We start from the raw sequence: 18,011 nt of genomic DNA, 5'->3' as shown, positions 1-18,011 counted from the left end.
GTCAACATGGGTATGGTCGACATTGAAAAAGTCAACTTTTTTTTTTTTACCGGAATGTCAACACAGTCAACATAAACACTAAAACGTAGCACCATGTCCCCTTGCATGGCTCGCCATGCTTCGGGAACGGTGCCACCCTACTATTTTATTCTCCCACCATGCCCTAGAGCAGGGCTGGGCAACTCTGGCCCTCCAGATGTTGATGAACTACACATCCCAGCATGCCTTGCTTCAGTTTCAGCATGGCCACATAGCAAAACTCATGCAAAGCATCCTGGGATGTGTAGTTCATTAACATCTGGAGGGCCGGTGTTGCCCAGCCCGGCCCTAGAGGATGGTAGGGCATGAAATACCGCCTGTCGGCTCATGTCAGCTAGAAAAACCACAAAAAAAACATGTTGGCCTTTTGACTGTCGACTTTGGCCATGTCGACCTAATGCATGTGTCGACCTAATGGCCTGTTGACCTAAAGCCATGTCAACCTAGACTCATGTCGACATAGTGCCCTGTCAACCTAGACTCATGTCGACATAGTGACCTGTCGACCTAGACCAATGTCGACATAGACCCATGTCGACCTAGTCCCATGTTGGCCTAGACCCATGTAAACCTTTCAGCATTTCAACCTAATGGTGTTGACCCAATGCTTGTCAGCATTCATGCTGTACACCAAATGACCATATCCCTTATAAAGGTCCATGCTGAGCTTCATCTGTGGGATACATGGAGTTCTATAGAACTCCATGTATCCCACATCCGGGTAGATCTCCATTCTGTTACAATGTTTATAATTGCGGTAGACCTGCTCCATAATTGATAAGTGAATTGTCATCCACAAACAGACCTTACTATAAAGATACCTGCTGAGTACCACCTAAGGGATGCATGGTATTTTATAAAGAGTCTTATTTTGTTACAGTGTCTACATTAACAATTTACATATTTCATTGAGGGCTACATTGTCTCAACTAGAGCTCCAGGACAAATGCTACAGTATGTCTCTGCAGTTAGCAATCAGTCTTGCCTTATACAGTCTGGGACATTGTTTAAGAGCCCACATTAGGAACAAGCTTTTGAAAAGCATCTATTGTGTATTTTTTAATCAGCAATAATAATAAGTGTATGAGCTTGGTTGATTTTTGTACATGTCAGGGGGAGACCAGGTTTTTGGGATCCTCCCAGCCATTCCCGGAGGGTAGGCAAGTATGGGCTGGGGGCATAGCCGCCAGCTCTCAGAGCACTGGCCATACCCCCACAATGGATGGAACGGGGCATAGCTTTACAGGAGTACTGCATTCATACTGTAGGTCCCTTGGATGCACACAAGTGTCCCTACTCCACTGCCACCAATGTTGGGAGGTAGTCCAGAGTGTTAGGTATCTGCTCAAAAGAGGTAACCTCAATATTGGTGTTCATATATTTGACAAAAGATTTGATTACAGCCTTTAATATTACAATGTAAATATAATAAGCAATATATACAGTATGTGAGGAGTAATGATTAGTGCACCTGCATCTCACTGTCTCTTGCATATAGTGTAGATATAAATCTCAGCAAGGTAGCACCTCTCAGACTCATTACAAGCAGCTAGGGCGTGCAGTCAAGAGCCCATTTCCTATATTGTCTATATTATGGGGATAGCTATAGCGACACACCTGAGGTTGGAGATTGCCTCAGTCTAGATCAGTTCCCCTCCCCCACTGCCATCACATGGTATATAAGCAGGGACCTAGCAGTGACTGCTCATTACTGATTTAGGCATCATCCAAAGTAAGTGCTTTTATACTTATATGGTGTCAGTTTTTTGGGGTGTGGGGCCCCTGAGATTGTCTGGCTGGGCCACTTCAGGCCATCACTGATTAACACAAAGGGTGATATTTAATAGGGTGAGAGAATCAGAAAGTGAGGTTTGGTAAGAAATCTCCGGGTTTTTTTAAAGCGGCAATCATTTCCGTTTCAGAATCAAACTGGTTTGCAGTGTAAATGATTGGCGATTTAAAAAATCGGGACTTTATGTATATAAAGTTTGGGAACCACTGTCCTAGAGTGTTAGGAACCCGCTTGAAAGAGGTGACCTCAATGCTTGTGGACAGGTTCTTATATTGGGCCTAATATATGGTGACAACCACTTCTGACTTAATTAGAAGATCTGTATTATATTATGCAACTGCCCCCACCCCATCTTGCATATAACTATAAATCTCAGCTAGGTAACTCCTCCTATTACAAGCAGCTGGGGTGGTGTGCAGTCTAGAGTTCCTCTTCCTATACAGTGTGGGGACTGCCTGAAAACATGTTGAGCAACCCCAAACTGCATAGCTAAGGGGTGGAATTTCTCAGATGTTGGGATCTCCACAAGACTACTGTCCTCCCACATACTCCTGTGGTAGAACTTGCACTGGGCTATTTCATGTATTCCCAGTGACAGTGAATCAAAGTTAGTGGTCATTCGAGTTTGTTTTTTACAAGCGGATCACAAGCTGCAGCAGGCCCTCATTGTCCTGGAATGCCAGCACTTCTACCAGGGCAGGTTTGCTGGACATTGTAGGCCAATTCAATTGGGGTACCCTCTTTTGTAGGGGTGTAAGCTTTCTGAGGGATTCTACTCATGGGCTGACTAGTGTAGAGGTGGTGTAGAGGTGGCTTATGTTATGTCAAGGGGAACTTTAAGTAACCATATTTTTTTATTTGAAAAATGAACAAAGCTTGCATTCCTCACAATATATTTGCCTTATTACAGGAATGTGGAGTATCAGTCGGGATACGGTCGATAGCTCGACCTAAAGATGATCGACATGGGTTTTTTCACTGTTTTTTGGGCCGACGTGTGGTATTTCATGCCCTACCATCCACTAGGGCGTGGTGGGAGTATAAAATAGTGTGACTTGCATAGAAAGGCACCGTGCCCAAAGAATGGCGAGGGCAGCGGTGCACTTAAAACTGTGTCCATGTCGACTGTGTCAACATTCTGGTGAAAACCCCCATGTTGTCCTTTTGACTGTTGACCTAACACATGTGTCAACCTTCTACTGTGTCGACCTTCCAGTATTTTGGCCCAACAGTGTTGACCTAATGACTGTCGACCCAATGATCACCATTCCTATCAGTCATCATGTGCCTGACCCCTGCCTCACAATGCCAGTAGTCTCAGCATTGTGGATCTGATATTATGCTATTATGAAGACACAACCTCTGCTCTGCCCCTATCCATCACCACCTCTGCTAAGCCCAGATATTGCACCATGCCAAGCTGCTTGCCACCTCCTGGAGGATGATTTCAGAAATTGCAGCGGCAACCCTTTTGTTTCAAAAACTGTGCAGGAAATGGAAAACTGACTGAATTATCTTCAAGATCGAGCCCATGTTCGGTACATACCCTAAAATATAGCCCACCTCGCCATAACTTACTGGAGTATTCCCGTTTTCCTGTTTCTTGCATGTTTTTTTTAAACTGATGGATGATTCTGCTGAGATGTTTCTATAATGTCTGTCTGGTTTACAAACCAGATGGTTATTAAACTGGAAGTCCTGTTTCTTCTACGATCCCATGGCAGCCATCACATTGGGATATCGCCCCTTTCCTTGAGTTAGACAGGTTACTTTTTTCCCAGGCTCCTCCCCCTTGGGTATATATCCCTGCTCCTCCCCTCTCCTGGTGTCTTTTTTTCCTGTCTCCTTGTTAGTTAAGGCAGGAAGGTTACTTTTATTTTTGGCTCACCTTTTAGATACAGGGATCACTCAGGGGGTTGCAGCTTGGGAGCGTGACCCTTAATAGGGTGCCTGTCCATGCCATCAGGAGTACAGTAGCGGGCGTCTGTAGCTCCTCTCTCCTTCATAGCACCAGCTCTAGCGCTTGCAGCGTGTGCACTCTCCGGCAGGGATTGCTGACTGAGAGGAGAAAGTTGTTAAACTCCAGCGTGAGCTACAAGCGCGGACGCCGGGATTGGACTACAGGAGCCAGAATCCCTTGCGGCGCGTCTTCCTGCCGCGTACTTCCGGTTTCGGCAGTACGCGCAGAAACTACAGGTCCCATGTTCCTTTGCGCTATCGCGCACTTCCGGTACGCCGGGCGGCGTTTGCACGCTTCCAGCGCGCTCTGCTTGAATAAAAGAGGCAGAATGTCAGTGTCTGCTGTGAGGCAAAGCAGCAGCAGTGGAGTTCTGACAAAGCGGCTGTAAGGTAGGACGATGGGTTACTTCTGCTATCAGCATCTGTAAAACGCAGTGTGTGTATACATACCTTATGGGTTTTTTATGTTGCTGCAGATAGTGGTGTTGTGAGATGGATCTGCCTTCCCCCAGTAGAGGAAACAGTGCCCCTGTGAGGTGAGCCTTATACGTTTTTGTGATAGGGAGTTTTAGAAAATTTTATTTCAGATTAGTAATAGGGGTTTTTTATTGTTGTTATAGTGTGCCTTCTGAACCAAAGAAAAAAGTTGCTAAGAAGAAGCATACAGAAATACGCTGCATGGCTTGTGATAGAGTGATTGATGCTGCACTTGACAAAACTATATGTGAGAGCTGTGAACCACAGCCGGAAGCCCCTGATAATCAGTCTATAATGCTGGAGAAATTGATGGACTGGATGAAAAAATCCTTTGTGGCTAAAGAGGATGAACACCAAGGGTCTAAGAGAACAAGAGACCAGGCAGAATTGGAGTATGAAGGAAATGATACCTCTGATGATGGGGAGGAATTTAAGGATGTCTCAGATGAGCCAGGGGAGATTAAAGAGGATACTAGAGTGTTCAATTTTGAAACAGTAGAATATGTGCTGAAACATATTTATAAATCGATGAATTATAAAGAGACTGTCACACCCATAGAAGGGGCCGATTTATTATTTGAGGACAGATCCAAGAAGGGTCGTTCCTTCCCGGTTCATCGTGTTATGAAGGAGACTATTGTGAAGGAATGGTCAAATTTGGAAAAGAAACAAGGAAAGTTATTCCGTATTGATAAAATGTATCCTATAAAGGATGAGGAATGTCTTAAGTGGTGTGGTATACCCAAGATAGATGCCGCAGTGGCAGAGGTGACTTCACGCACTACATTACCATTGGAAGATGGAGCCTCATTCCGGGATCCAATGGATCGAAGAATGGAAGGTTCATTGAAGAAACTGCACCTTTCCACAGCGGTATCCCTGAAGTCAGGGGTAGCGATGGCCTCAGTTACAAGGGCGGTGAGGATGTGGTGTACTACACTTCATACGGACTTAGAGGAGAAGATCTCTAGACAGTACATCATGAAGAATCTAGAAGTGATTCAAAGGGCTGTTGAATTTCTTTGTGAAATGTCTTTAGATGTGACCTCCTTTGCGGCCAGATCTATGGCAGCAGGGGTAGCAGCAAGGAGGGCTCTATGGTTGCGATCCTGGTCAGCTGATTCTCATTCTAAAAACCGTCTGGTCTCGTTACCGTTTGAAGGATCATTTCTCTTTGGCACCAAGCTAGATGCCCTGATTCACAGGCTCACGGGGGGCAAGTCCCTAAAGCTTCCCCAGGATAAAAGAAATAAATTCCCGTATCCAAGTACCTACAAGCAAAACTTTAGAGATGCCAAAGCATACAGGCCGGGTAGGCCGTACAGGCCGGGTAGGCCGTACAGTCAGAGAGGCTCCTTTTCCAGCTCCAGACAGTCCTTTCGGCAGAATTATAGGAGAGGTGGAAGACAATGACAACTCACGGGGGGCAAGTCCCTAAAGCTTCCCCAGGATAAAAGAAATAAATTCCCGTATCCAAGTACCTACAAGCAAAACTTTAGAGATGCCAAAGCATACAGGCCGGGTAGGCCGTACAGGCCGGGTAGGCCGTACAGTCAGAGAGGCTCCTTTTCCAGCTCCAGACAGTCCTTTCGGCAGAATTATAGGAGAGGTGGAAGACAATGACAACCAGCTATTTCCCCCGGTGGGAGCCCGTCTGGCCCAGTTTCCACAGGTATGGGACATTTCAATTCAGGACAGATGGGTACAGAGGATAATTCGAGAGGGTTATTCTTTGGAATTCAACCAGACTCCCACTACAGATTTTTTCCAGAGGTCAAGAAAACCCAGGTCGGCACTAGAGTCAAGAGAGTTAGAGAAAATTCTAACCAATTTACTGTCCATAGAAGCAGTGGAGACGGTGCCAAGGAACCAGTGGGGGAAAGGGATGTACTCCAATTTGTTCCTCGTAGAGAAGAATACGGGGGGGTTCAGAACTATTATAGATCTGAGAAGACTGAATCGATTCTTAATAGTGAGGAAGTTTCGTATGGAGACCATGAGAACCATTACGGCAGGAATAAGAAAGGGGGACTTCATGGTGTCCCTGGACCTAAAAGATGCCTACTATCATGTTCCAGTACATCAGCTGCATCGGAAGTACCTCAGGTTTTGCATAAAAGGGAAGCATTACCAATTTACGTGTCTACCCTTCGGGCTTGCGGCCTCTCCGAGGGTCTTCACGAAAGTGTTAGTAACTCTGGTGGCACTATTAAGAAGAAAAGGGATTCTCATTTGGCTGTATTTAGACGACATACTCATAGCAGCTCCATCCGAACAGGTGCTCACACATCACGTGCAGATTGTGATCGACTGTTTACAAAGGCACGGGTGGCTAGTGAATCGTCAGAAGAGTCAGTTGACGCCCACACAGAGAATCAAGTTTCTGGGGGTAATAATAGACTCAAGAAAGTTCGAAATATCGCTATCAGAAGAAAGGTGCAGAAAGGTCAGGGGGCTGTCGGACTCAATTGCAAAGACAAGAGTGACATCCTTGAAAGAATGCACAAGATTACTAGGGATGATGTCTTCCACAATAGGGGTCATTCCATGGGCTCAATGGAGAATGAGAGAGTTACAGTGGGCAATCCTGCCACTTCTAAAGAAAAGGGTGTCCATAACAAAGAAGATAAATCTGTCTTCAGAAGCAAGAAGGTCTCTACACTGGTGGGCCAGAGAAGCTTTGGAAGACAAGACGACATCTCTCCAGTCACCAAGATTCCGGTTAATCACAACCGACGCGAGTCAGCTAGGTTGGGGAGCTCATTGCGAAGGAGAGACAATTCAAGGCACGTGGAAGGCGAAAGAGAGTGCAAACTCGTCAAACTGGCGAGAGGCAGAGGCCGTATGGAGAGCGATAAGAAACTTTTCCCAGACGATCATAGGGACACATTTAAGAATCTTCTCCGACAATACCTCGGTGGTTGCCTATATAAATCACCAGGGGGGAACCAGGAGCAAGTCACTTATGACAGTACTCTCAAGGATACTGTCTTGGGCGGAAGAGAACGTGGAGTCGTTTAACAGCCATTCATGTCCCAGGGGAGCAGAACATACTGGCAGATTTCCTCAGCCGAAACAAAGTGCACCCAGGGGAATGGGAGCTGAATGGAGGAGTCTTCAGAGAGGTGACCAGCCGGTTTGGGGTGCCGGAAGTAGATCTAATGGCGACACACTTAAACAAGAAGGTGAACAGATTCTTCTCCAGATACTCTCTTCCCCAGACAGCAGCGATAGATGCTTTCTCCGTACAGTGGACGTGCAGTTTGGGGTACGTGTTTCCCCCATTTCCACTAATTCCCAAGGTTCTAAAGAAGATAATGGACGAGGGGACGGAAGTGATAATCATTCTTCCCTTTTGGCCCCGGAGGGCATGGTTTACAACAGTGCTGAGGATGGCAGTTCAAGAACCTTGGACATTGCCGGTGGTTCCAGAACTCCTGATGCAGGGGCAGCTGCTACATCCAGATCCCGCAGGGTTAGCTTTGACGGCGTGGAGATTGAGCAGGGCCATCTGAGGCAGAAGGGTCTTTCGGACCAAGTTATTTCTCTGTTGCTCCAAGCAAGAAAGAAGATTTCGTCTGTGGCTTATTATAGGGTCTGGCGAGCGTTTCTCAACTGGAGAGGGTCGATGGAGGCAATACAGGAAGTTACAACTGCTGAGGTTTTACAATTCCTTTACAAGGGGTTTGCAGATGGTCTGGCTAATTCAACATTGAAGGTTCAGATTTCAGCCTTAAGTGTCCTATTAGAGAGAAGACTGGCGGAAGAACAACTGATTATTAGGTTCGGGAATGCGATCAAGAGGATGAGACCTCCAATTAGATCTCTGGTAGCCTCCTGGGACCTAAATCTAGTATTAAAAGCTCTGATGAGTCCACCTTTTGAGCCGTTAGCAGAAATCTCGTTAAAGCACTTGAATTGGAAGACCGTATTTTTAGTCGCCATCACCTCAGCGAGAAGAGTTAGTGAACTCCAAGCGCTATGGGCAGAGGAGCCATATCTGAAGATTCTTCCTGATAAAATTGTTCTTAGAACCAATCCTCACTTTCTCCCCAAAGTCATTTCTGAATTTCATTTGAACCAAGAAATTTCACTGCCAACGTTTTATCCAGAACCCAAGAGTGAGGAAGAGATGGTCTTACACAATTTGGATGTAGTAAGGAGTATTACTACTTAAAGAGAACGGAGGAAATCAGGAAGACAAAGAGTTTATTTATAATCCCTGAGGGGTCAAGGAAGGGATTGACTCCTACGAAGCAAACCATTTCAAGATGGATCAGGGAGATCATTGTATTCGTGTACAAGTTGGAAGGAAAAGAAGTTCCAGCGATTTGTCACGGCACACTCTACAAGGGCTACGTCGACTTCGTGGGCTTTGAAGGCGAAGGCGTCGATAAAGGACTTATGTGACGCTGCTACTTGGTCCTCAGTTCATACGTTCTCTAGACATTATGAAATAAATGTGTCTGTTCCTCAATTTGGGGATCAAGTATTACATGGTGTGATGGATAATTAAAAGAATTATAACTTGACTGGGCCCTCCCGTGTATTTAGCTTTGGTATTCCCAATGTGATGGCTGCCATGGGATCGTAGAAGAAAACATCGGATTATACTTACCGATAATTCCTTTTCTTCCTAGAGACCATGGCAGCCATTATTTGCCCTCCCTTATGTTCTTTTTTCCCAGAGAGGAAGGAGACACTCGAAAAGACACCAGGAGAGGGGAGGAGCAGGGATATATACCCAAGGGGGAGGAGCCTGGGGAAAAAGTAACCTGTCTAACTCAAGGAAAGGGGCGATATCCCAATGTGATGGCTGCCATGGTCTCTAGGAAGAAAAGGAATTATCGGTAAGTATAATCCGATGTTATTGCTGTTATTTAAAATGATTAATGGATCATTCTGATCGTACATTGCAATCTACAGACAGGATTTTCCTTTGCATTTACCTTTAGTAAATTTGCAGAACCAATGGAAATGTAATAAAAAAAAAAAAAAAGAATTGATGCTTGGATAACTTCTGCTCAGGTCTGAGACCGTTCTGTCTAGTTCCTTCCAGCACTGCTCCATCGGGCATTGTTACCTGAAGACATGAGGACCTACAAGCTAAAGATTGCTACAGGGACTGACCTGAGTGCTGGGACCTGTGACCAAGTCTCCATTGTTCTTCTGGGCACCCTGGGAGAAAGTGCTAAACATCACCTGGATCATAAGTGGAGTAACTTCAGACCTGGAGCTGTAAGTATCTTATTAGTATGCTCACAATGCCATTAATACAAGCTGTTTATTACAGGAAATACAGACACCATATCAATGTACAGTTCAAAAATTATATATATTTATTTTTATTACTTAGGGGGGTATTCAATCTTGGGTCATGGCTGTCGAGCTGGGCCAACAGCCATGACCCTGTCCTGTTCTCAGTCTGCTCGACCCAGAATTTGCAGGCACATTTCAATGTCCCGCCTGCAGCGGGACAAGTTGGGGCTGTGGCCGGGAGCTTGTCAATTCCAGCTATTCTTGGAAGAACGAGCCCGACTGCTTGTGAAGTCGGGCTCCTTCTGCCGAGATCCCCTGTGCAATGCTGTCGGGGAAGAGAGCATTGAATAGGGCCCCGTAGCAATGTCCTGGAGAGATTTTACATGTTGGCAAGTTTGCCTTGCATGTTCTGTATAATAACCTACTTTAAGTTTTATTACCAAAAATAAATTCCGGGTAATGGACACAGATTATACAATAAGATGTGCGAAGTACAGTAATAGACAGGCTTCTTTGGCCTACACATACAGTACAATATAGTTGTACCCTTCTTAATTGGCATTACACTTATTTACCTTATTTGACCCAGTTCAGGACTGGCTTCTGCCTAAACAAATTTCACTGCTCTGTATAGTACATGCAATACTAGCGATGCCCTGTAATCATATAATGTATCACTAAGTGCACAGTCTAGATCCTGAGGAGCAAATGGGGCTCACTGCTGTTTCCCTTGTGGGCCAGTCTGTCCCTGGACAAGGAGTTCAGGCAGTAGTGCGTTCTCCACTGTGTGATACTCGGCCTTCATAAGTTGGAGCCAAGCATTCTGCATCGGTGTCGAATACCTGAACAGTGCAGAAGACTTGGCTTGGATTCGTTACCAGACTGAATCCCTGGTGGCTGTTGCCAGAAGCCTAAACGGGGCCTATGCATGTAGCGATACTTCTGAGCTGACGCTAGATTGTTCAGCACAGCACTGGAACATCGCTGTGTGCCGAACGATCTGGGGCAAACACAGGATTTGTAAGGGGGGGGGGGGTGATTTCCAGAATATATATAATTTATTGGTACTTATGTATTATCTGGGCTCCCATGTTAAATGTACCCCATTTTTTCATACCCCTACTATCCAACTACGCATGGAGTTGATTTTATATAGTGTGGCGAGCCACCGTGCCCGAAGCGTGGCGAGCGCACGCGGTCTCATAAGAAATACTGGAGCCCAAATATTACATAAGTACCAATTTATTTTTTTCACATGAAAACTGACTTTTTGAGGCAGGAACCTCTTTACACACCTTCATAAAGAGGCTTCTGCTTTCAAATGTTATCAAATAGAATTTCACAAATCCTTTTTCCATAAGATGTATGGCGGTGCTCCAAGACTGGTTATTTGGTATAGTGCTTTATTCTTTGTTTTTTTGGGGTTGTACCTGTCGTCAGCAGGGTGATGACAGATACAATCCCAACATGCTGAAAGACTAAAGCACTTTAACAAAGTACTACAGTGCTGCCATCATGCCACATATAATAGATGTCCTCAGATTGCAGCTAATAAGAGTGACTTGTGTATCTGGAAACTCCCCAACCACCTGCATATACGATGTATAAGAAGTGTTTATGTTTATAACATACGTACGTTGAATATCATCTGAACCTCCTGCTTCAGTTGTAGTGAGTCAAGCCAATGTCATAGCAAGCTTGTCTCTCTCGCTGGTCATCTCATTTCCACTCGATGGAAGGAGGCGAGCAGGGTAAGCTGTGTGCTGCTGGCACGTTCCTTCATTCTGCTGAAGCTCTCCTTGGCCACCTTGCCGCATACCATTGCTCTGCCTGCAACAACGTCCCCGGCATCTTCGCATAGAGCTGCCCAGCAGCGGTCACTAGAGACGGTCTCCGTCTCAAACTAAATTTAAAAAAAACTTGGCCTGGCTGTCCGGAGGGTTTCTGGGCACTTGGACCCCCCCCCCCATCCGGCATGCACTACACATGGGGCGATGTAGAGGCCAATTTCCAAGCGATTTACATGTCTAGGCCCCATTACTCCCCAAAGTAAGTCCTGGAACAAAGAGAGATGTCTACAACTCTGCCAAGTCCAGTATAGGGAAATGCAGGACAATTGCACCTTATATATTCTTGAGTCCAGACTGTTGCCTGGTCTGTGGCTCACGAACAGCAAAATCCAACAGGAATGTCAACCAACCCTGCGTTTTATAGGTTTTCCCAGTTTAAAATATCTGCATACTTTCATTAGACTATTCTTGTTTCAGTTTTCTTGATCTTGAACTTTAACACTATTCATATGAACAAATTATGCATTTAAATATTTGGCGTTGAAGCAGTTGGGTTCTCAAATCTTCAAATCATTTAAAATTGATGGCTAATAAAAGGCTATTCAGTAATTATCTACATTAATAAAATATTCAGTCTGTACATCCCCCTAATTCCCTAGTATGTGTCCTAGTAACATTCTGTGGTTCCTCAGTGCATGTTTCTCAGACATCGCTCTGCTTTTCCAGGTGACTGAATTTGAAGTTGACACAAGGAAAGATCTTGGAGAGCTCCTGCTGGTTCGGCTGTCCACCGTGACCTACAATAACTTTAATACAGTTGCTTGGTATTGCCGGTATGTCAATGTGACCTGCCCTAATGGTCTGCTCTACCAGTTCCCGTTTCATCAATGGATTCCTACGGGAATGACTGTGACCATACCAGAGGGAAAGGGTGAGATTCTATCCAGACTTGTATTGTGCTCCCTGGAGATCTCCTCATCTGGTCTATGTGGGTGGTTGTCATTGTGGGAGAGGTGCTCACCCCAATGTATTATATTGTCACATTCCACAGTGCTTCATCTCCATGTTGGTGCACAGCAGTGCTCCTGGAGAGGTCGGGGAACTCCTTTCCCTATGCCACCTAATTACCCCACTCCTCTCCCCCCAGTAGGTAGTAAGGGCCAGTGGTAGGGTTTTTGTTACAACCCCCTCCCTGCAAACTATAATGCTTCTGTTAACATTACTGTGCGGGGACAATGTGGACAATGACCTAGTTTCACCTCACCATTAGAGCTGGTGGAACTCTGTTCCATCCTGTATTCCCACACACACACACTTTAACCCCTGGTGTACAGTACTATCTATTATACAGCTGGGATTGATGTAGAATTGGCGCACATGTAACACTACAGATGAGAAGGTTTCCATGTATGGGCACTTTACTTGTCTCATGATTCTTCTGTATGCAAGATCAATAACCATCCATAAACCAGGCTGACTCTGGTACATACAGTACTCTTGGGATCTGTTCTGTTTCAGGCATCATATTATCCGGCAATACTCACCCAGTACTCAAGCAACAACGGACAGAGGAATTGGAGAAGGAGAGGGAAACTCACAAGTAAGTGGCCGCTATACATGGAATACAGCATTAGGGCTCTCCTACCTCCCAGTCTGTTTACCCAGTTTGTTTTATCACTGTCTACTATTGTAAAGCGCAACGGAATCTGCTGCGCTATATAAGAAACTATAAATAAATTAGTGTCTGAGGAAGTGTCCTTTGCCCTAGAGCTGGGGTAGCCAACATTAGTCCTTCGAGATCTACCAACAGTGCATGTTCTGCAGGTCTCCTCACAGAATCACAACTGAGCTAATTAGCTCCATCTGTGTATCTTTTAAAATGTGTCAGTGATTAATGAGTGCAGCAGCTAGGTTGTCTGGAAAATGTGAACTGTTGCTAGCTCTCAAAGGCTAGGGTTGGCTACCACTGCCCTAGAGGGATAGAACTTCCCTTCCCTTTTTGGTTATTTTAGTAATCCCCTTGCTGCCTCCTACCCAGTGGTTTAACTTCATCCCAGTTGCCTGTATGCAAGATAGATCTTTGCACCCTCTGGTCAACCTGTTATTGCTCACTTTCACTCATGGATGCAGTGCCATGCGACTTTGGACTGCAAATTTGACACATGCATCTGAGCCAATGATGACTGAGCAGTAGTGGAAATCTTTAACTTAACCCCTTCCTGACAGAGCCAGTTTTTGCGTTCCTGACAGAGCCCTTTTTTTCAAATCTGACATGTATCACTTAAGTGGGAACTTTTTTTTGCTTTTACTTATCCCAGTGATTTTGAGATTGTTTTTTCGTGACACATTGTACTTCAAATTAGTGGTAAATTTGGGTCGATACAGTCTGTGTTTTTTTTGTGAAAAATACCAAAATGTCGTAAAAAAATGGAAAATTTAGCAATTTGCAAAATGTTAAATTTTCTGCTTGTGAGACAAATAATCATACCACTCAAAAGTTAATAACTAACATAGACCATATGTCTACTTTATGTTTCCATCATTATTTCAACTTCCTTTTAATTTTTTTGGACACTAGGAGGCTTACAATATGAATAGCAAATTCTCAAATTTTCAAGAAAATTTCAAACACTGATTTTTTTTTTTTTTAGGGACCAGTTCAGTTCTGATGTGACTTTGAGGGACTTGTATGTGAGACACCCCCATAAATGATACCATTTCAAAAACTGCACCCCTCACAGTATTCAAAACAGCATTTTGGAAGTTTGTTAACCCTTTAGGTGTTTCACAGGAATTAAAACAAAGTGTAGGTGAAATTTCAAAATTTCATTTTTTTGCAGATTTGCAATTTTAATACATTTTTCTAAGGAACACAGTACATTTTACTAGAGAAATGTGACTAAAAATTGATTCCCCCAATTCTTTTGTTTTCATAAATATCCTATATGTGGCCCTAGTGTGCACGTTGACCAAACCACAGGCTTCATAATAGAAGGAGCACCTACTTGATTTTGGAGCCTCCTTTTTATGAGATTATTTTTTAGGCACCATGTAGGTTTCTAGGCACCATAAGATGCTAAAATTTAGGAACCCCCCCCACAAGTGACCCCATTTTGCAAACTACACCCCTCAGGGAATTCATCTAGGGGTATAGTGTACATTTCAAACCCCCAGGGGTTTCACCAATTGTGGTACAACTGGGCAGTGAAAATGAAAAATTACATTTTTTTTTACACAAAATTGCAGTTCTGGCTCAAAATTTTTCATTTTCATAAGGTATGAAGGAGAAAAAGCACCCCAAAATCTGTGCCCCAATTTCTCCCGAGTATGGCAATGCCTCATATGTGACCAAAAAATACCAGTTGGGTGCATGGCAGGACTCAGAAGGGAAGGAGTGATTTTTTGGATTTTGCGGCTCAGATTCTGGTGGAATGAATGGTGGGTGCTATGTGGCATTAGCAAGACCCCCGAAGCACGGTGAAATGATGAACCTAAAAATCCATAGATGTGTGGTATATTTTAAAACACTCCTTTATACATAGGCCGGGTTTGTCGGGGCAAGTGTCACACTGGAAAATAGTTTGCTTTCTTATTCCCTTTTTATAGCAAACTTTGCACCTTTTTTGTGTCCTGCCCTTTTTTCCAGTGGAGGGGATTTCATCAGGAAAATGCTGCCCTGGTACAATACGGGGGCCAGTACTAGAAGTACTGGGGCCCTCTGCCTGCTGGTTCCCAAATACTAGGCCCTTTATGACTTCCTCTTGAAAGTGCATAAATGTCCCCCTCTGGCCGGTAGAACGGAATAGCACGTAAGCGTTATACAGTGCCATCTGGATGATATACACGGCCAGCTTCTTGTACCAGATTTTTGTTTTCCGCAGGGCACTGTACGGCTTCAGTACCTGATCTGAAAGATCCACTCCGCCCATGTACCTATTGTAATCCAGGATACAATTAGGTTTTGAGGTGTGGGTACTGGTACCTTGTACAGGGACGGAGGTGGTACTGTCTCCGTGAATTGTTGTCAGTATAAGGACATCCCTCTTGTCCTTATATTTGACCAACAACATATTTTCGGTGCATATTCCCCTGCTTTCACCCCTTCTCATTACTTGGGCAATGTGCGTTTTTGGGAGGCCTCTTTGGTTCTTGCGCACAGTACCGCAAGCTGCTGTACCTCTTGAACCAAGGGCCTTAAACAGGGGGATGCTGGTGTAAAAGTTATCCACATAGAGGTGATAACCTTTATCCAGGAAGGGGTGCACTAAATCCCAGACAATTTTTCCACTAACACCTACGAGGGAGGGGGGGCATTCTGGCGGTTCAATTCTTGAATCCTTCCCTTCATATACCCTAAACCTGTGGGTGTACCCTGAGGTGCTTTCACACAGCTTACTACATTTTTATGCCATACCTTGCCCTCTTACTGGGAAGGTACTGGCGGAATTTAACCCTTCCTTTAAAATGTATAAGGGACTCGTCTATGCAAATGAATTTATCTGGGATGTACATCTCTTCAAATTTGGCACTGAAATGATCAATGACCGGCCTGACTTTGAATAGCCGGTCAAAGGTGGGATCATCTCTGGGTGGGCACTGTGCATTATCGTTGTAATGCAAAAATTTAAGGATCGTCTCAAATCGAGCCCGGGGCATGGCCATACGGTAAAATGGGGTGCTGTACAGAACATCTGTATTCCAATATTGCCTAATTTCTGGCTTTTTTACTATGCCCATATGAAACACCAGACCCCAAAACGTCATCATCTCTACTGCATCTACAGGGGTCCACCTAGCAAATGATGACGTGGGGTTTTGAGCAATAAACTGCTGGGCATATAAATTAGTTTGGTCCACCATTAAATTTATAAAATCATCAGAGAAAAATAATTTGAAAGTCAATTTCTCTGAGACCTGTGGAATCAAATTGGATTCCTGGCATGGCCAAAAACTCAGGAACCTGGGGCTCAAAATTGTCTGGTGGTGGGGTCCATACAAGATCAATTATTGGGGGGGGGGTCTCAGCTGCTCTACGGGGGCGTCTTTGAGGGGGTCCCTCATCACTAGAGGAGGAAGAGGAGCTTAAGACGAAGCCTTCAAATTCCCCGCTTGCATCACTGGCTGTGTCAGAGTCAGAGGCAAGCATGGCATATGCCTCCTACGCTGAATACATTCTTCTGGATGACTGGGATGACATTTGGGATGACATTTTTATTTTTGTGTTACTGGTAGTGAAATGTTTCAACACGTGTATAGTGTAGGGGGGGGTACAAACTTTATTTCAACCCGGGGGGTATGTAGTGTGTAGTGTGTATGTAGTGCAGAAAAAAAAATACTTTATACAAAAAAAAAAAAATTGAAGGGGTTAAAAAAAAAAAAAAGGTCCTGCGCCAAAAATTGAGCACAGATGATGGTCAGTAACGTCCGTCACTGAACAGCGCTCAAAGGCAACAGGAATTTGATAAAAAAAAAAAAAAAAAAAAGATCAACCCTGTGCCGAAAAAGCTGATCAGTGATGTACGTCACTGATCAGCGCACAGTGGCCACAGGACACCCACAAAATCACAGTGTGTGTAAAAAAAAAAAAAAATTAAAAAAAGACCCCACAGCAGCCTCAAAAAAAAAAAAGGTGATCAGTGATGCGACACTGATTACCAGTGAGGGGCAGCAGGTGCACAACCTTTGGTGCAACTGACAGTGCAACTGGCAGCAACTGGCAGGTATATATAAAAAAAAAAAACCTCTGCACCCCCAAAAAGTTGCTGATCACCTCAGATATAGTGATCAGCACAAAAGGCGGGGGCAGCAGACACAAAATTTAGCACTCTCTGTCACTATCTCTCTCTATCTCTCACTATCTATCACTCTATGACCCTGCAGCAGCAGCACTGACAGTTATATATATATATGAAAAATAACCCCTGCACCCCCAAAAAGTTGCTGGGGGTGCACAAAATGGGGGCAGCAGACACAAAATATAGCAGTCTCTATCACTCTGTCACTATCTCTCTCTATCTCTCACTATCTATCACTCTATAACACTGCAGCAGCAGCACTGACAGGTGTGTGTGTGTATATATGTGTGTGTGTGTGTGTATATATATATATATATATATATATATATATATATATATATATATAAAACCCTGCGCCCCCAAAAAGTAGCTGATCAGTTAATTTATACTGATCAGCACAAAAGGGGGGGCAGCAGTCAGTTATATAAAAAATATATAGCACAATCTGTCACTATCTCTCGATCTCTCTATCTATAACTATATCACACTGCAGCAGCACAAAATATAGCACTCTGACACTATCTCTCTCTATCTATCTCTCTCTATCTCTCTCTATCTAACGCTATTACACTGCAGCAGCACAAGTTCACAACACAGGAAGTAGTAACAGGATCCAGGAAGCAACCAGCACACTACAAGCAGTGATCAGGTAAGTATTTTGCTCGGTTCAGGTCAGTATACTGCGGCAGTTAGGCACGGTGACCGCACTGCACGCAATTCCAGACCGGAATGGCGTCTGCAGTGCAGTCACCGTTAGTTTAAATCCCCCTCCTTGGCTGTGATTGGTACGTCGGTCCGACGAACCAATCACGGCCTTTGGGGGCGGGCGAGGTGAGGTGACACCAGTGTCACCCTTACACCCCGCGGTGATTGGTGCTGTACTTTACAGCACCAATCACC

General features: G+C 44.5%; 1 pseudogene across 1 annotated transcript in view; it reads left to right on the top strand.

Annotated features, from left to right (window-relative positions):
- Positions 1 to 1,668: 1,668 nt before the first annotated feature.
- The window catches only part of LOC146058046 (polyunsaturated fatty acid lipoxygenase ALOX15B-like), a 28,253-nt pseudogene continuing 11,910 nt past the window's right edge, over positions 1,669 to 18,011 (top strand). Inside the window, exons 1-4 of the transcript XR_014469814.1 lie at positions 1,669 to 1,771; positions 9,327 to 9,505; positions 12,043 to 12,247; positions 12,835 to 12,916. The product of XR_014469814.1 is annotated as a polyunsaturated fatty acid lipoxygenase ALOX15B-like (transcript). The remainder of the gene's footprint in view (positions 1,772 to 9,326; positions 9,506 to 12,042; positions 12,248 to 12,834; positions 12,917 to 18,011) is intronic.

Source organism: Crinia signifera, chromosome 2 (genome assembly GCF_055691185.1).
Source record: "Crinia signifera chromosome 2, ASM5569118v1, whole genome shotgun sequence".
Taxonomy (NCBI): Eukaryota; Metazoa; Chordata; class Amphibia; order Anura; family Myobatrachidae; genus Crinia; species Crinia signifera.
Note: the sequence above shows the minus strand (reverse complement) of the source record. Positions and strands in the feature narration are given on the sequence as shown.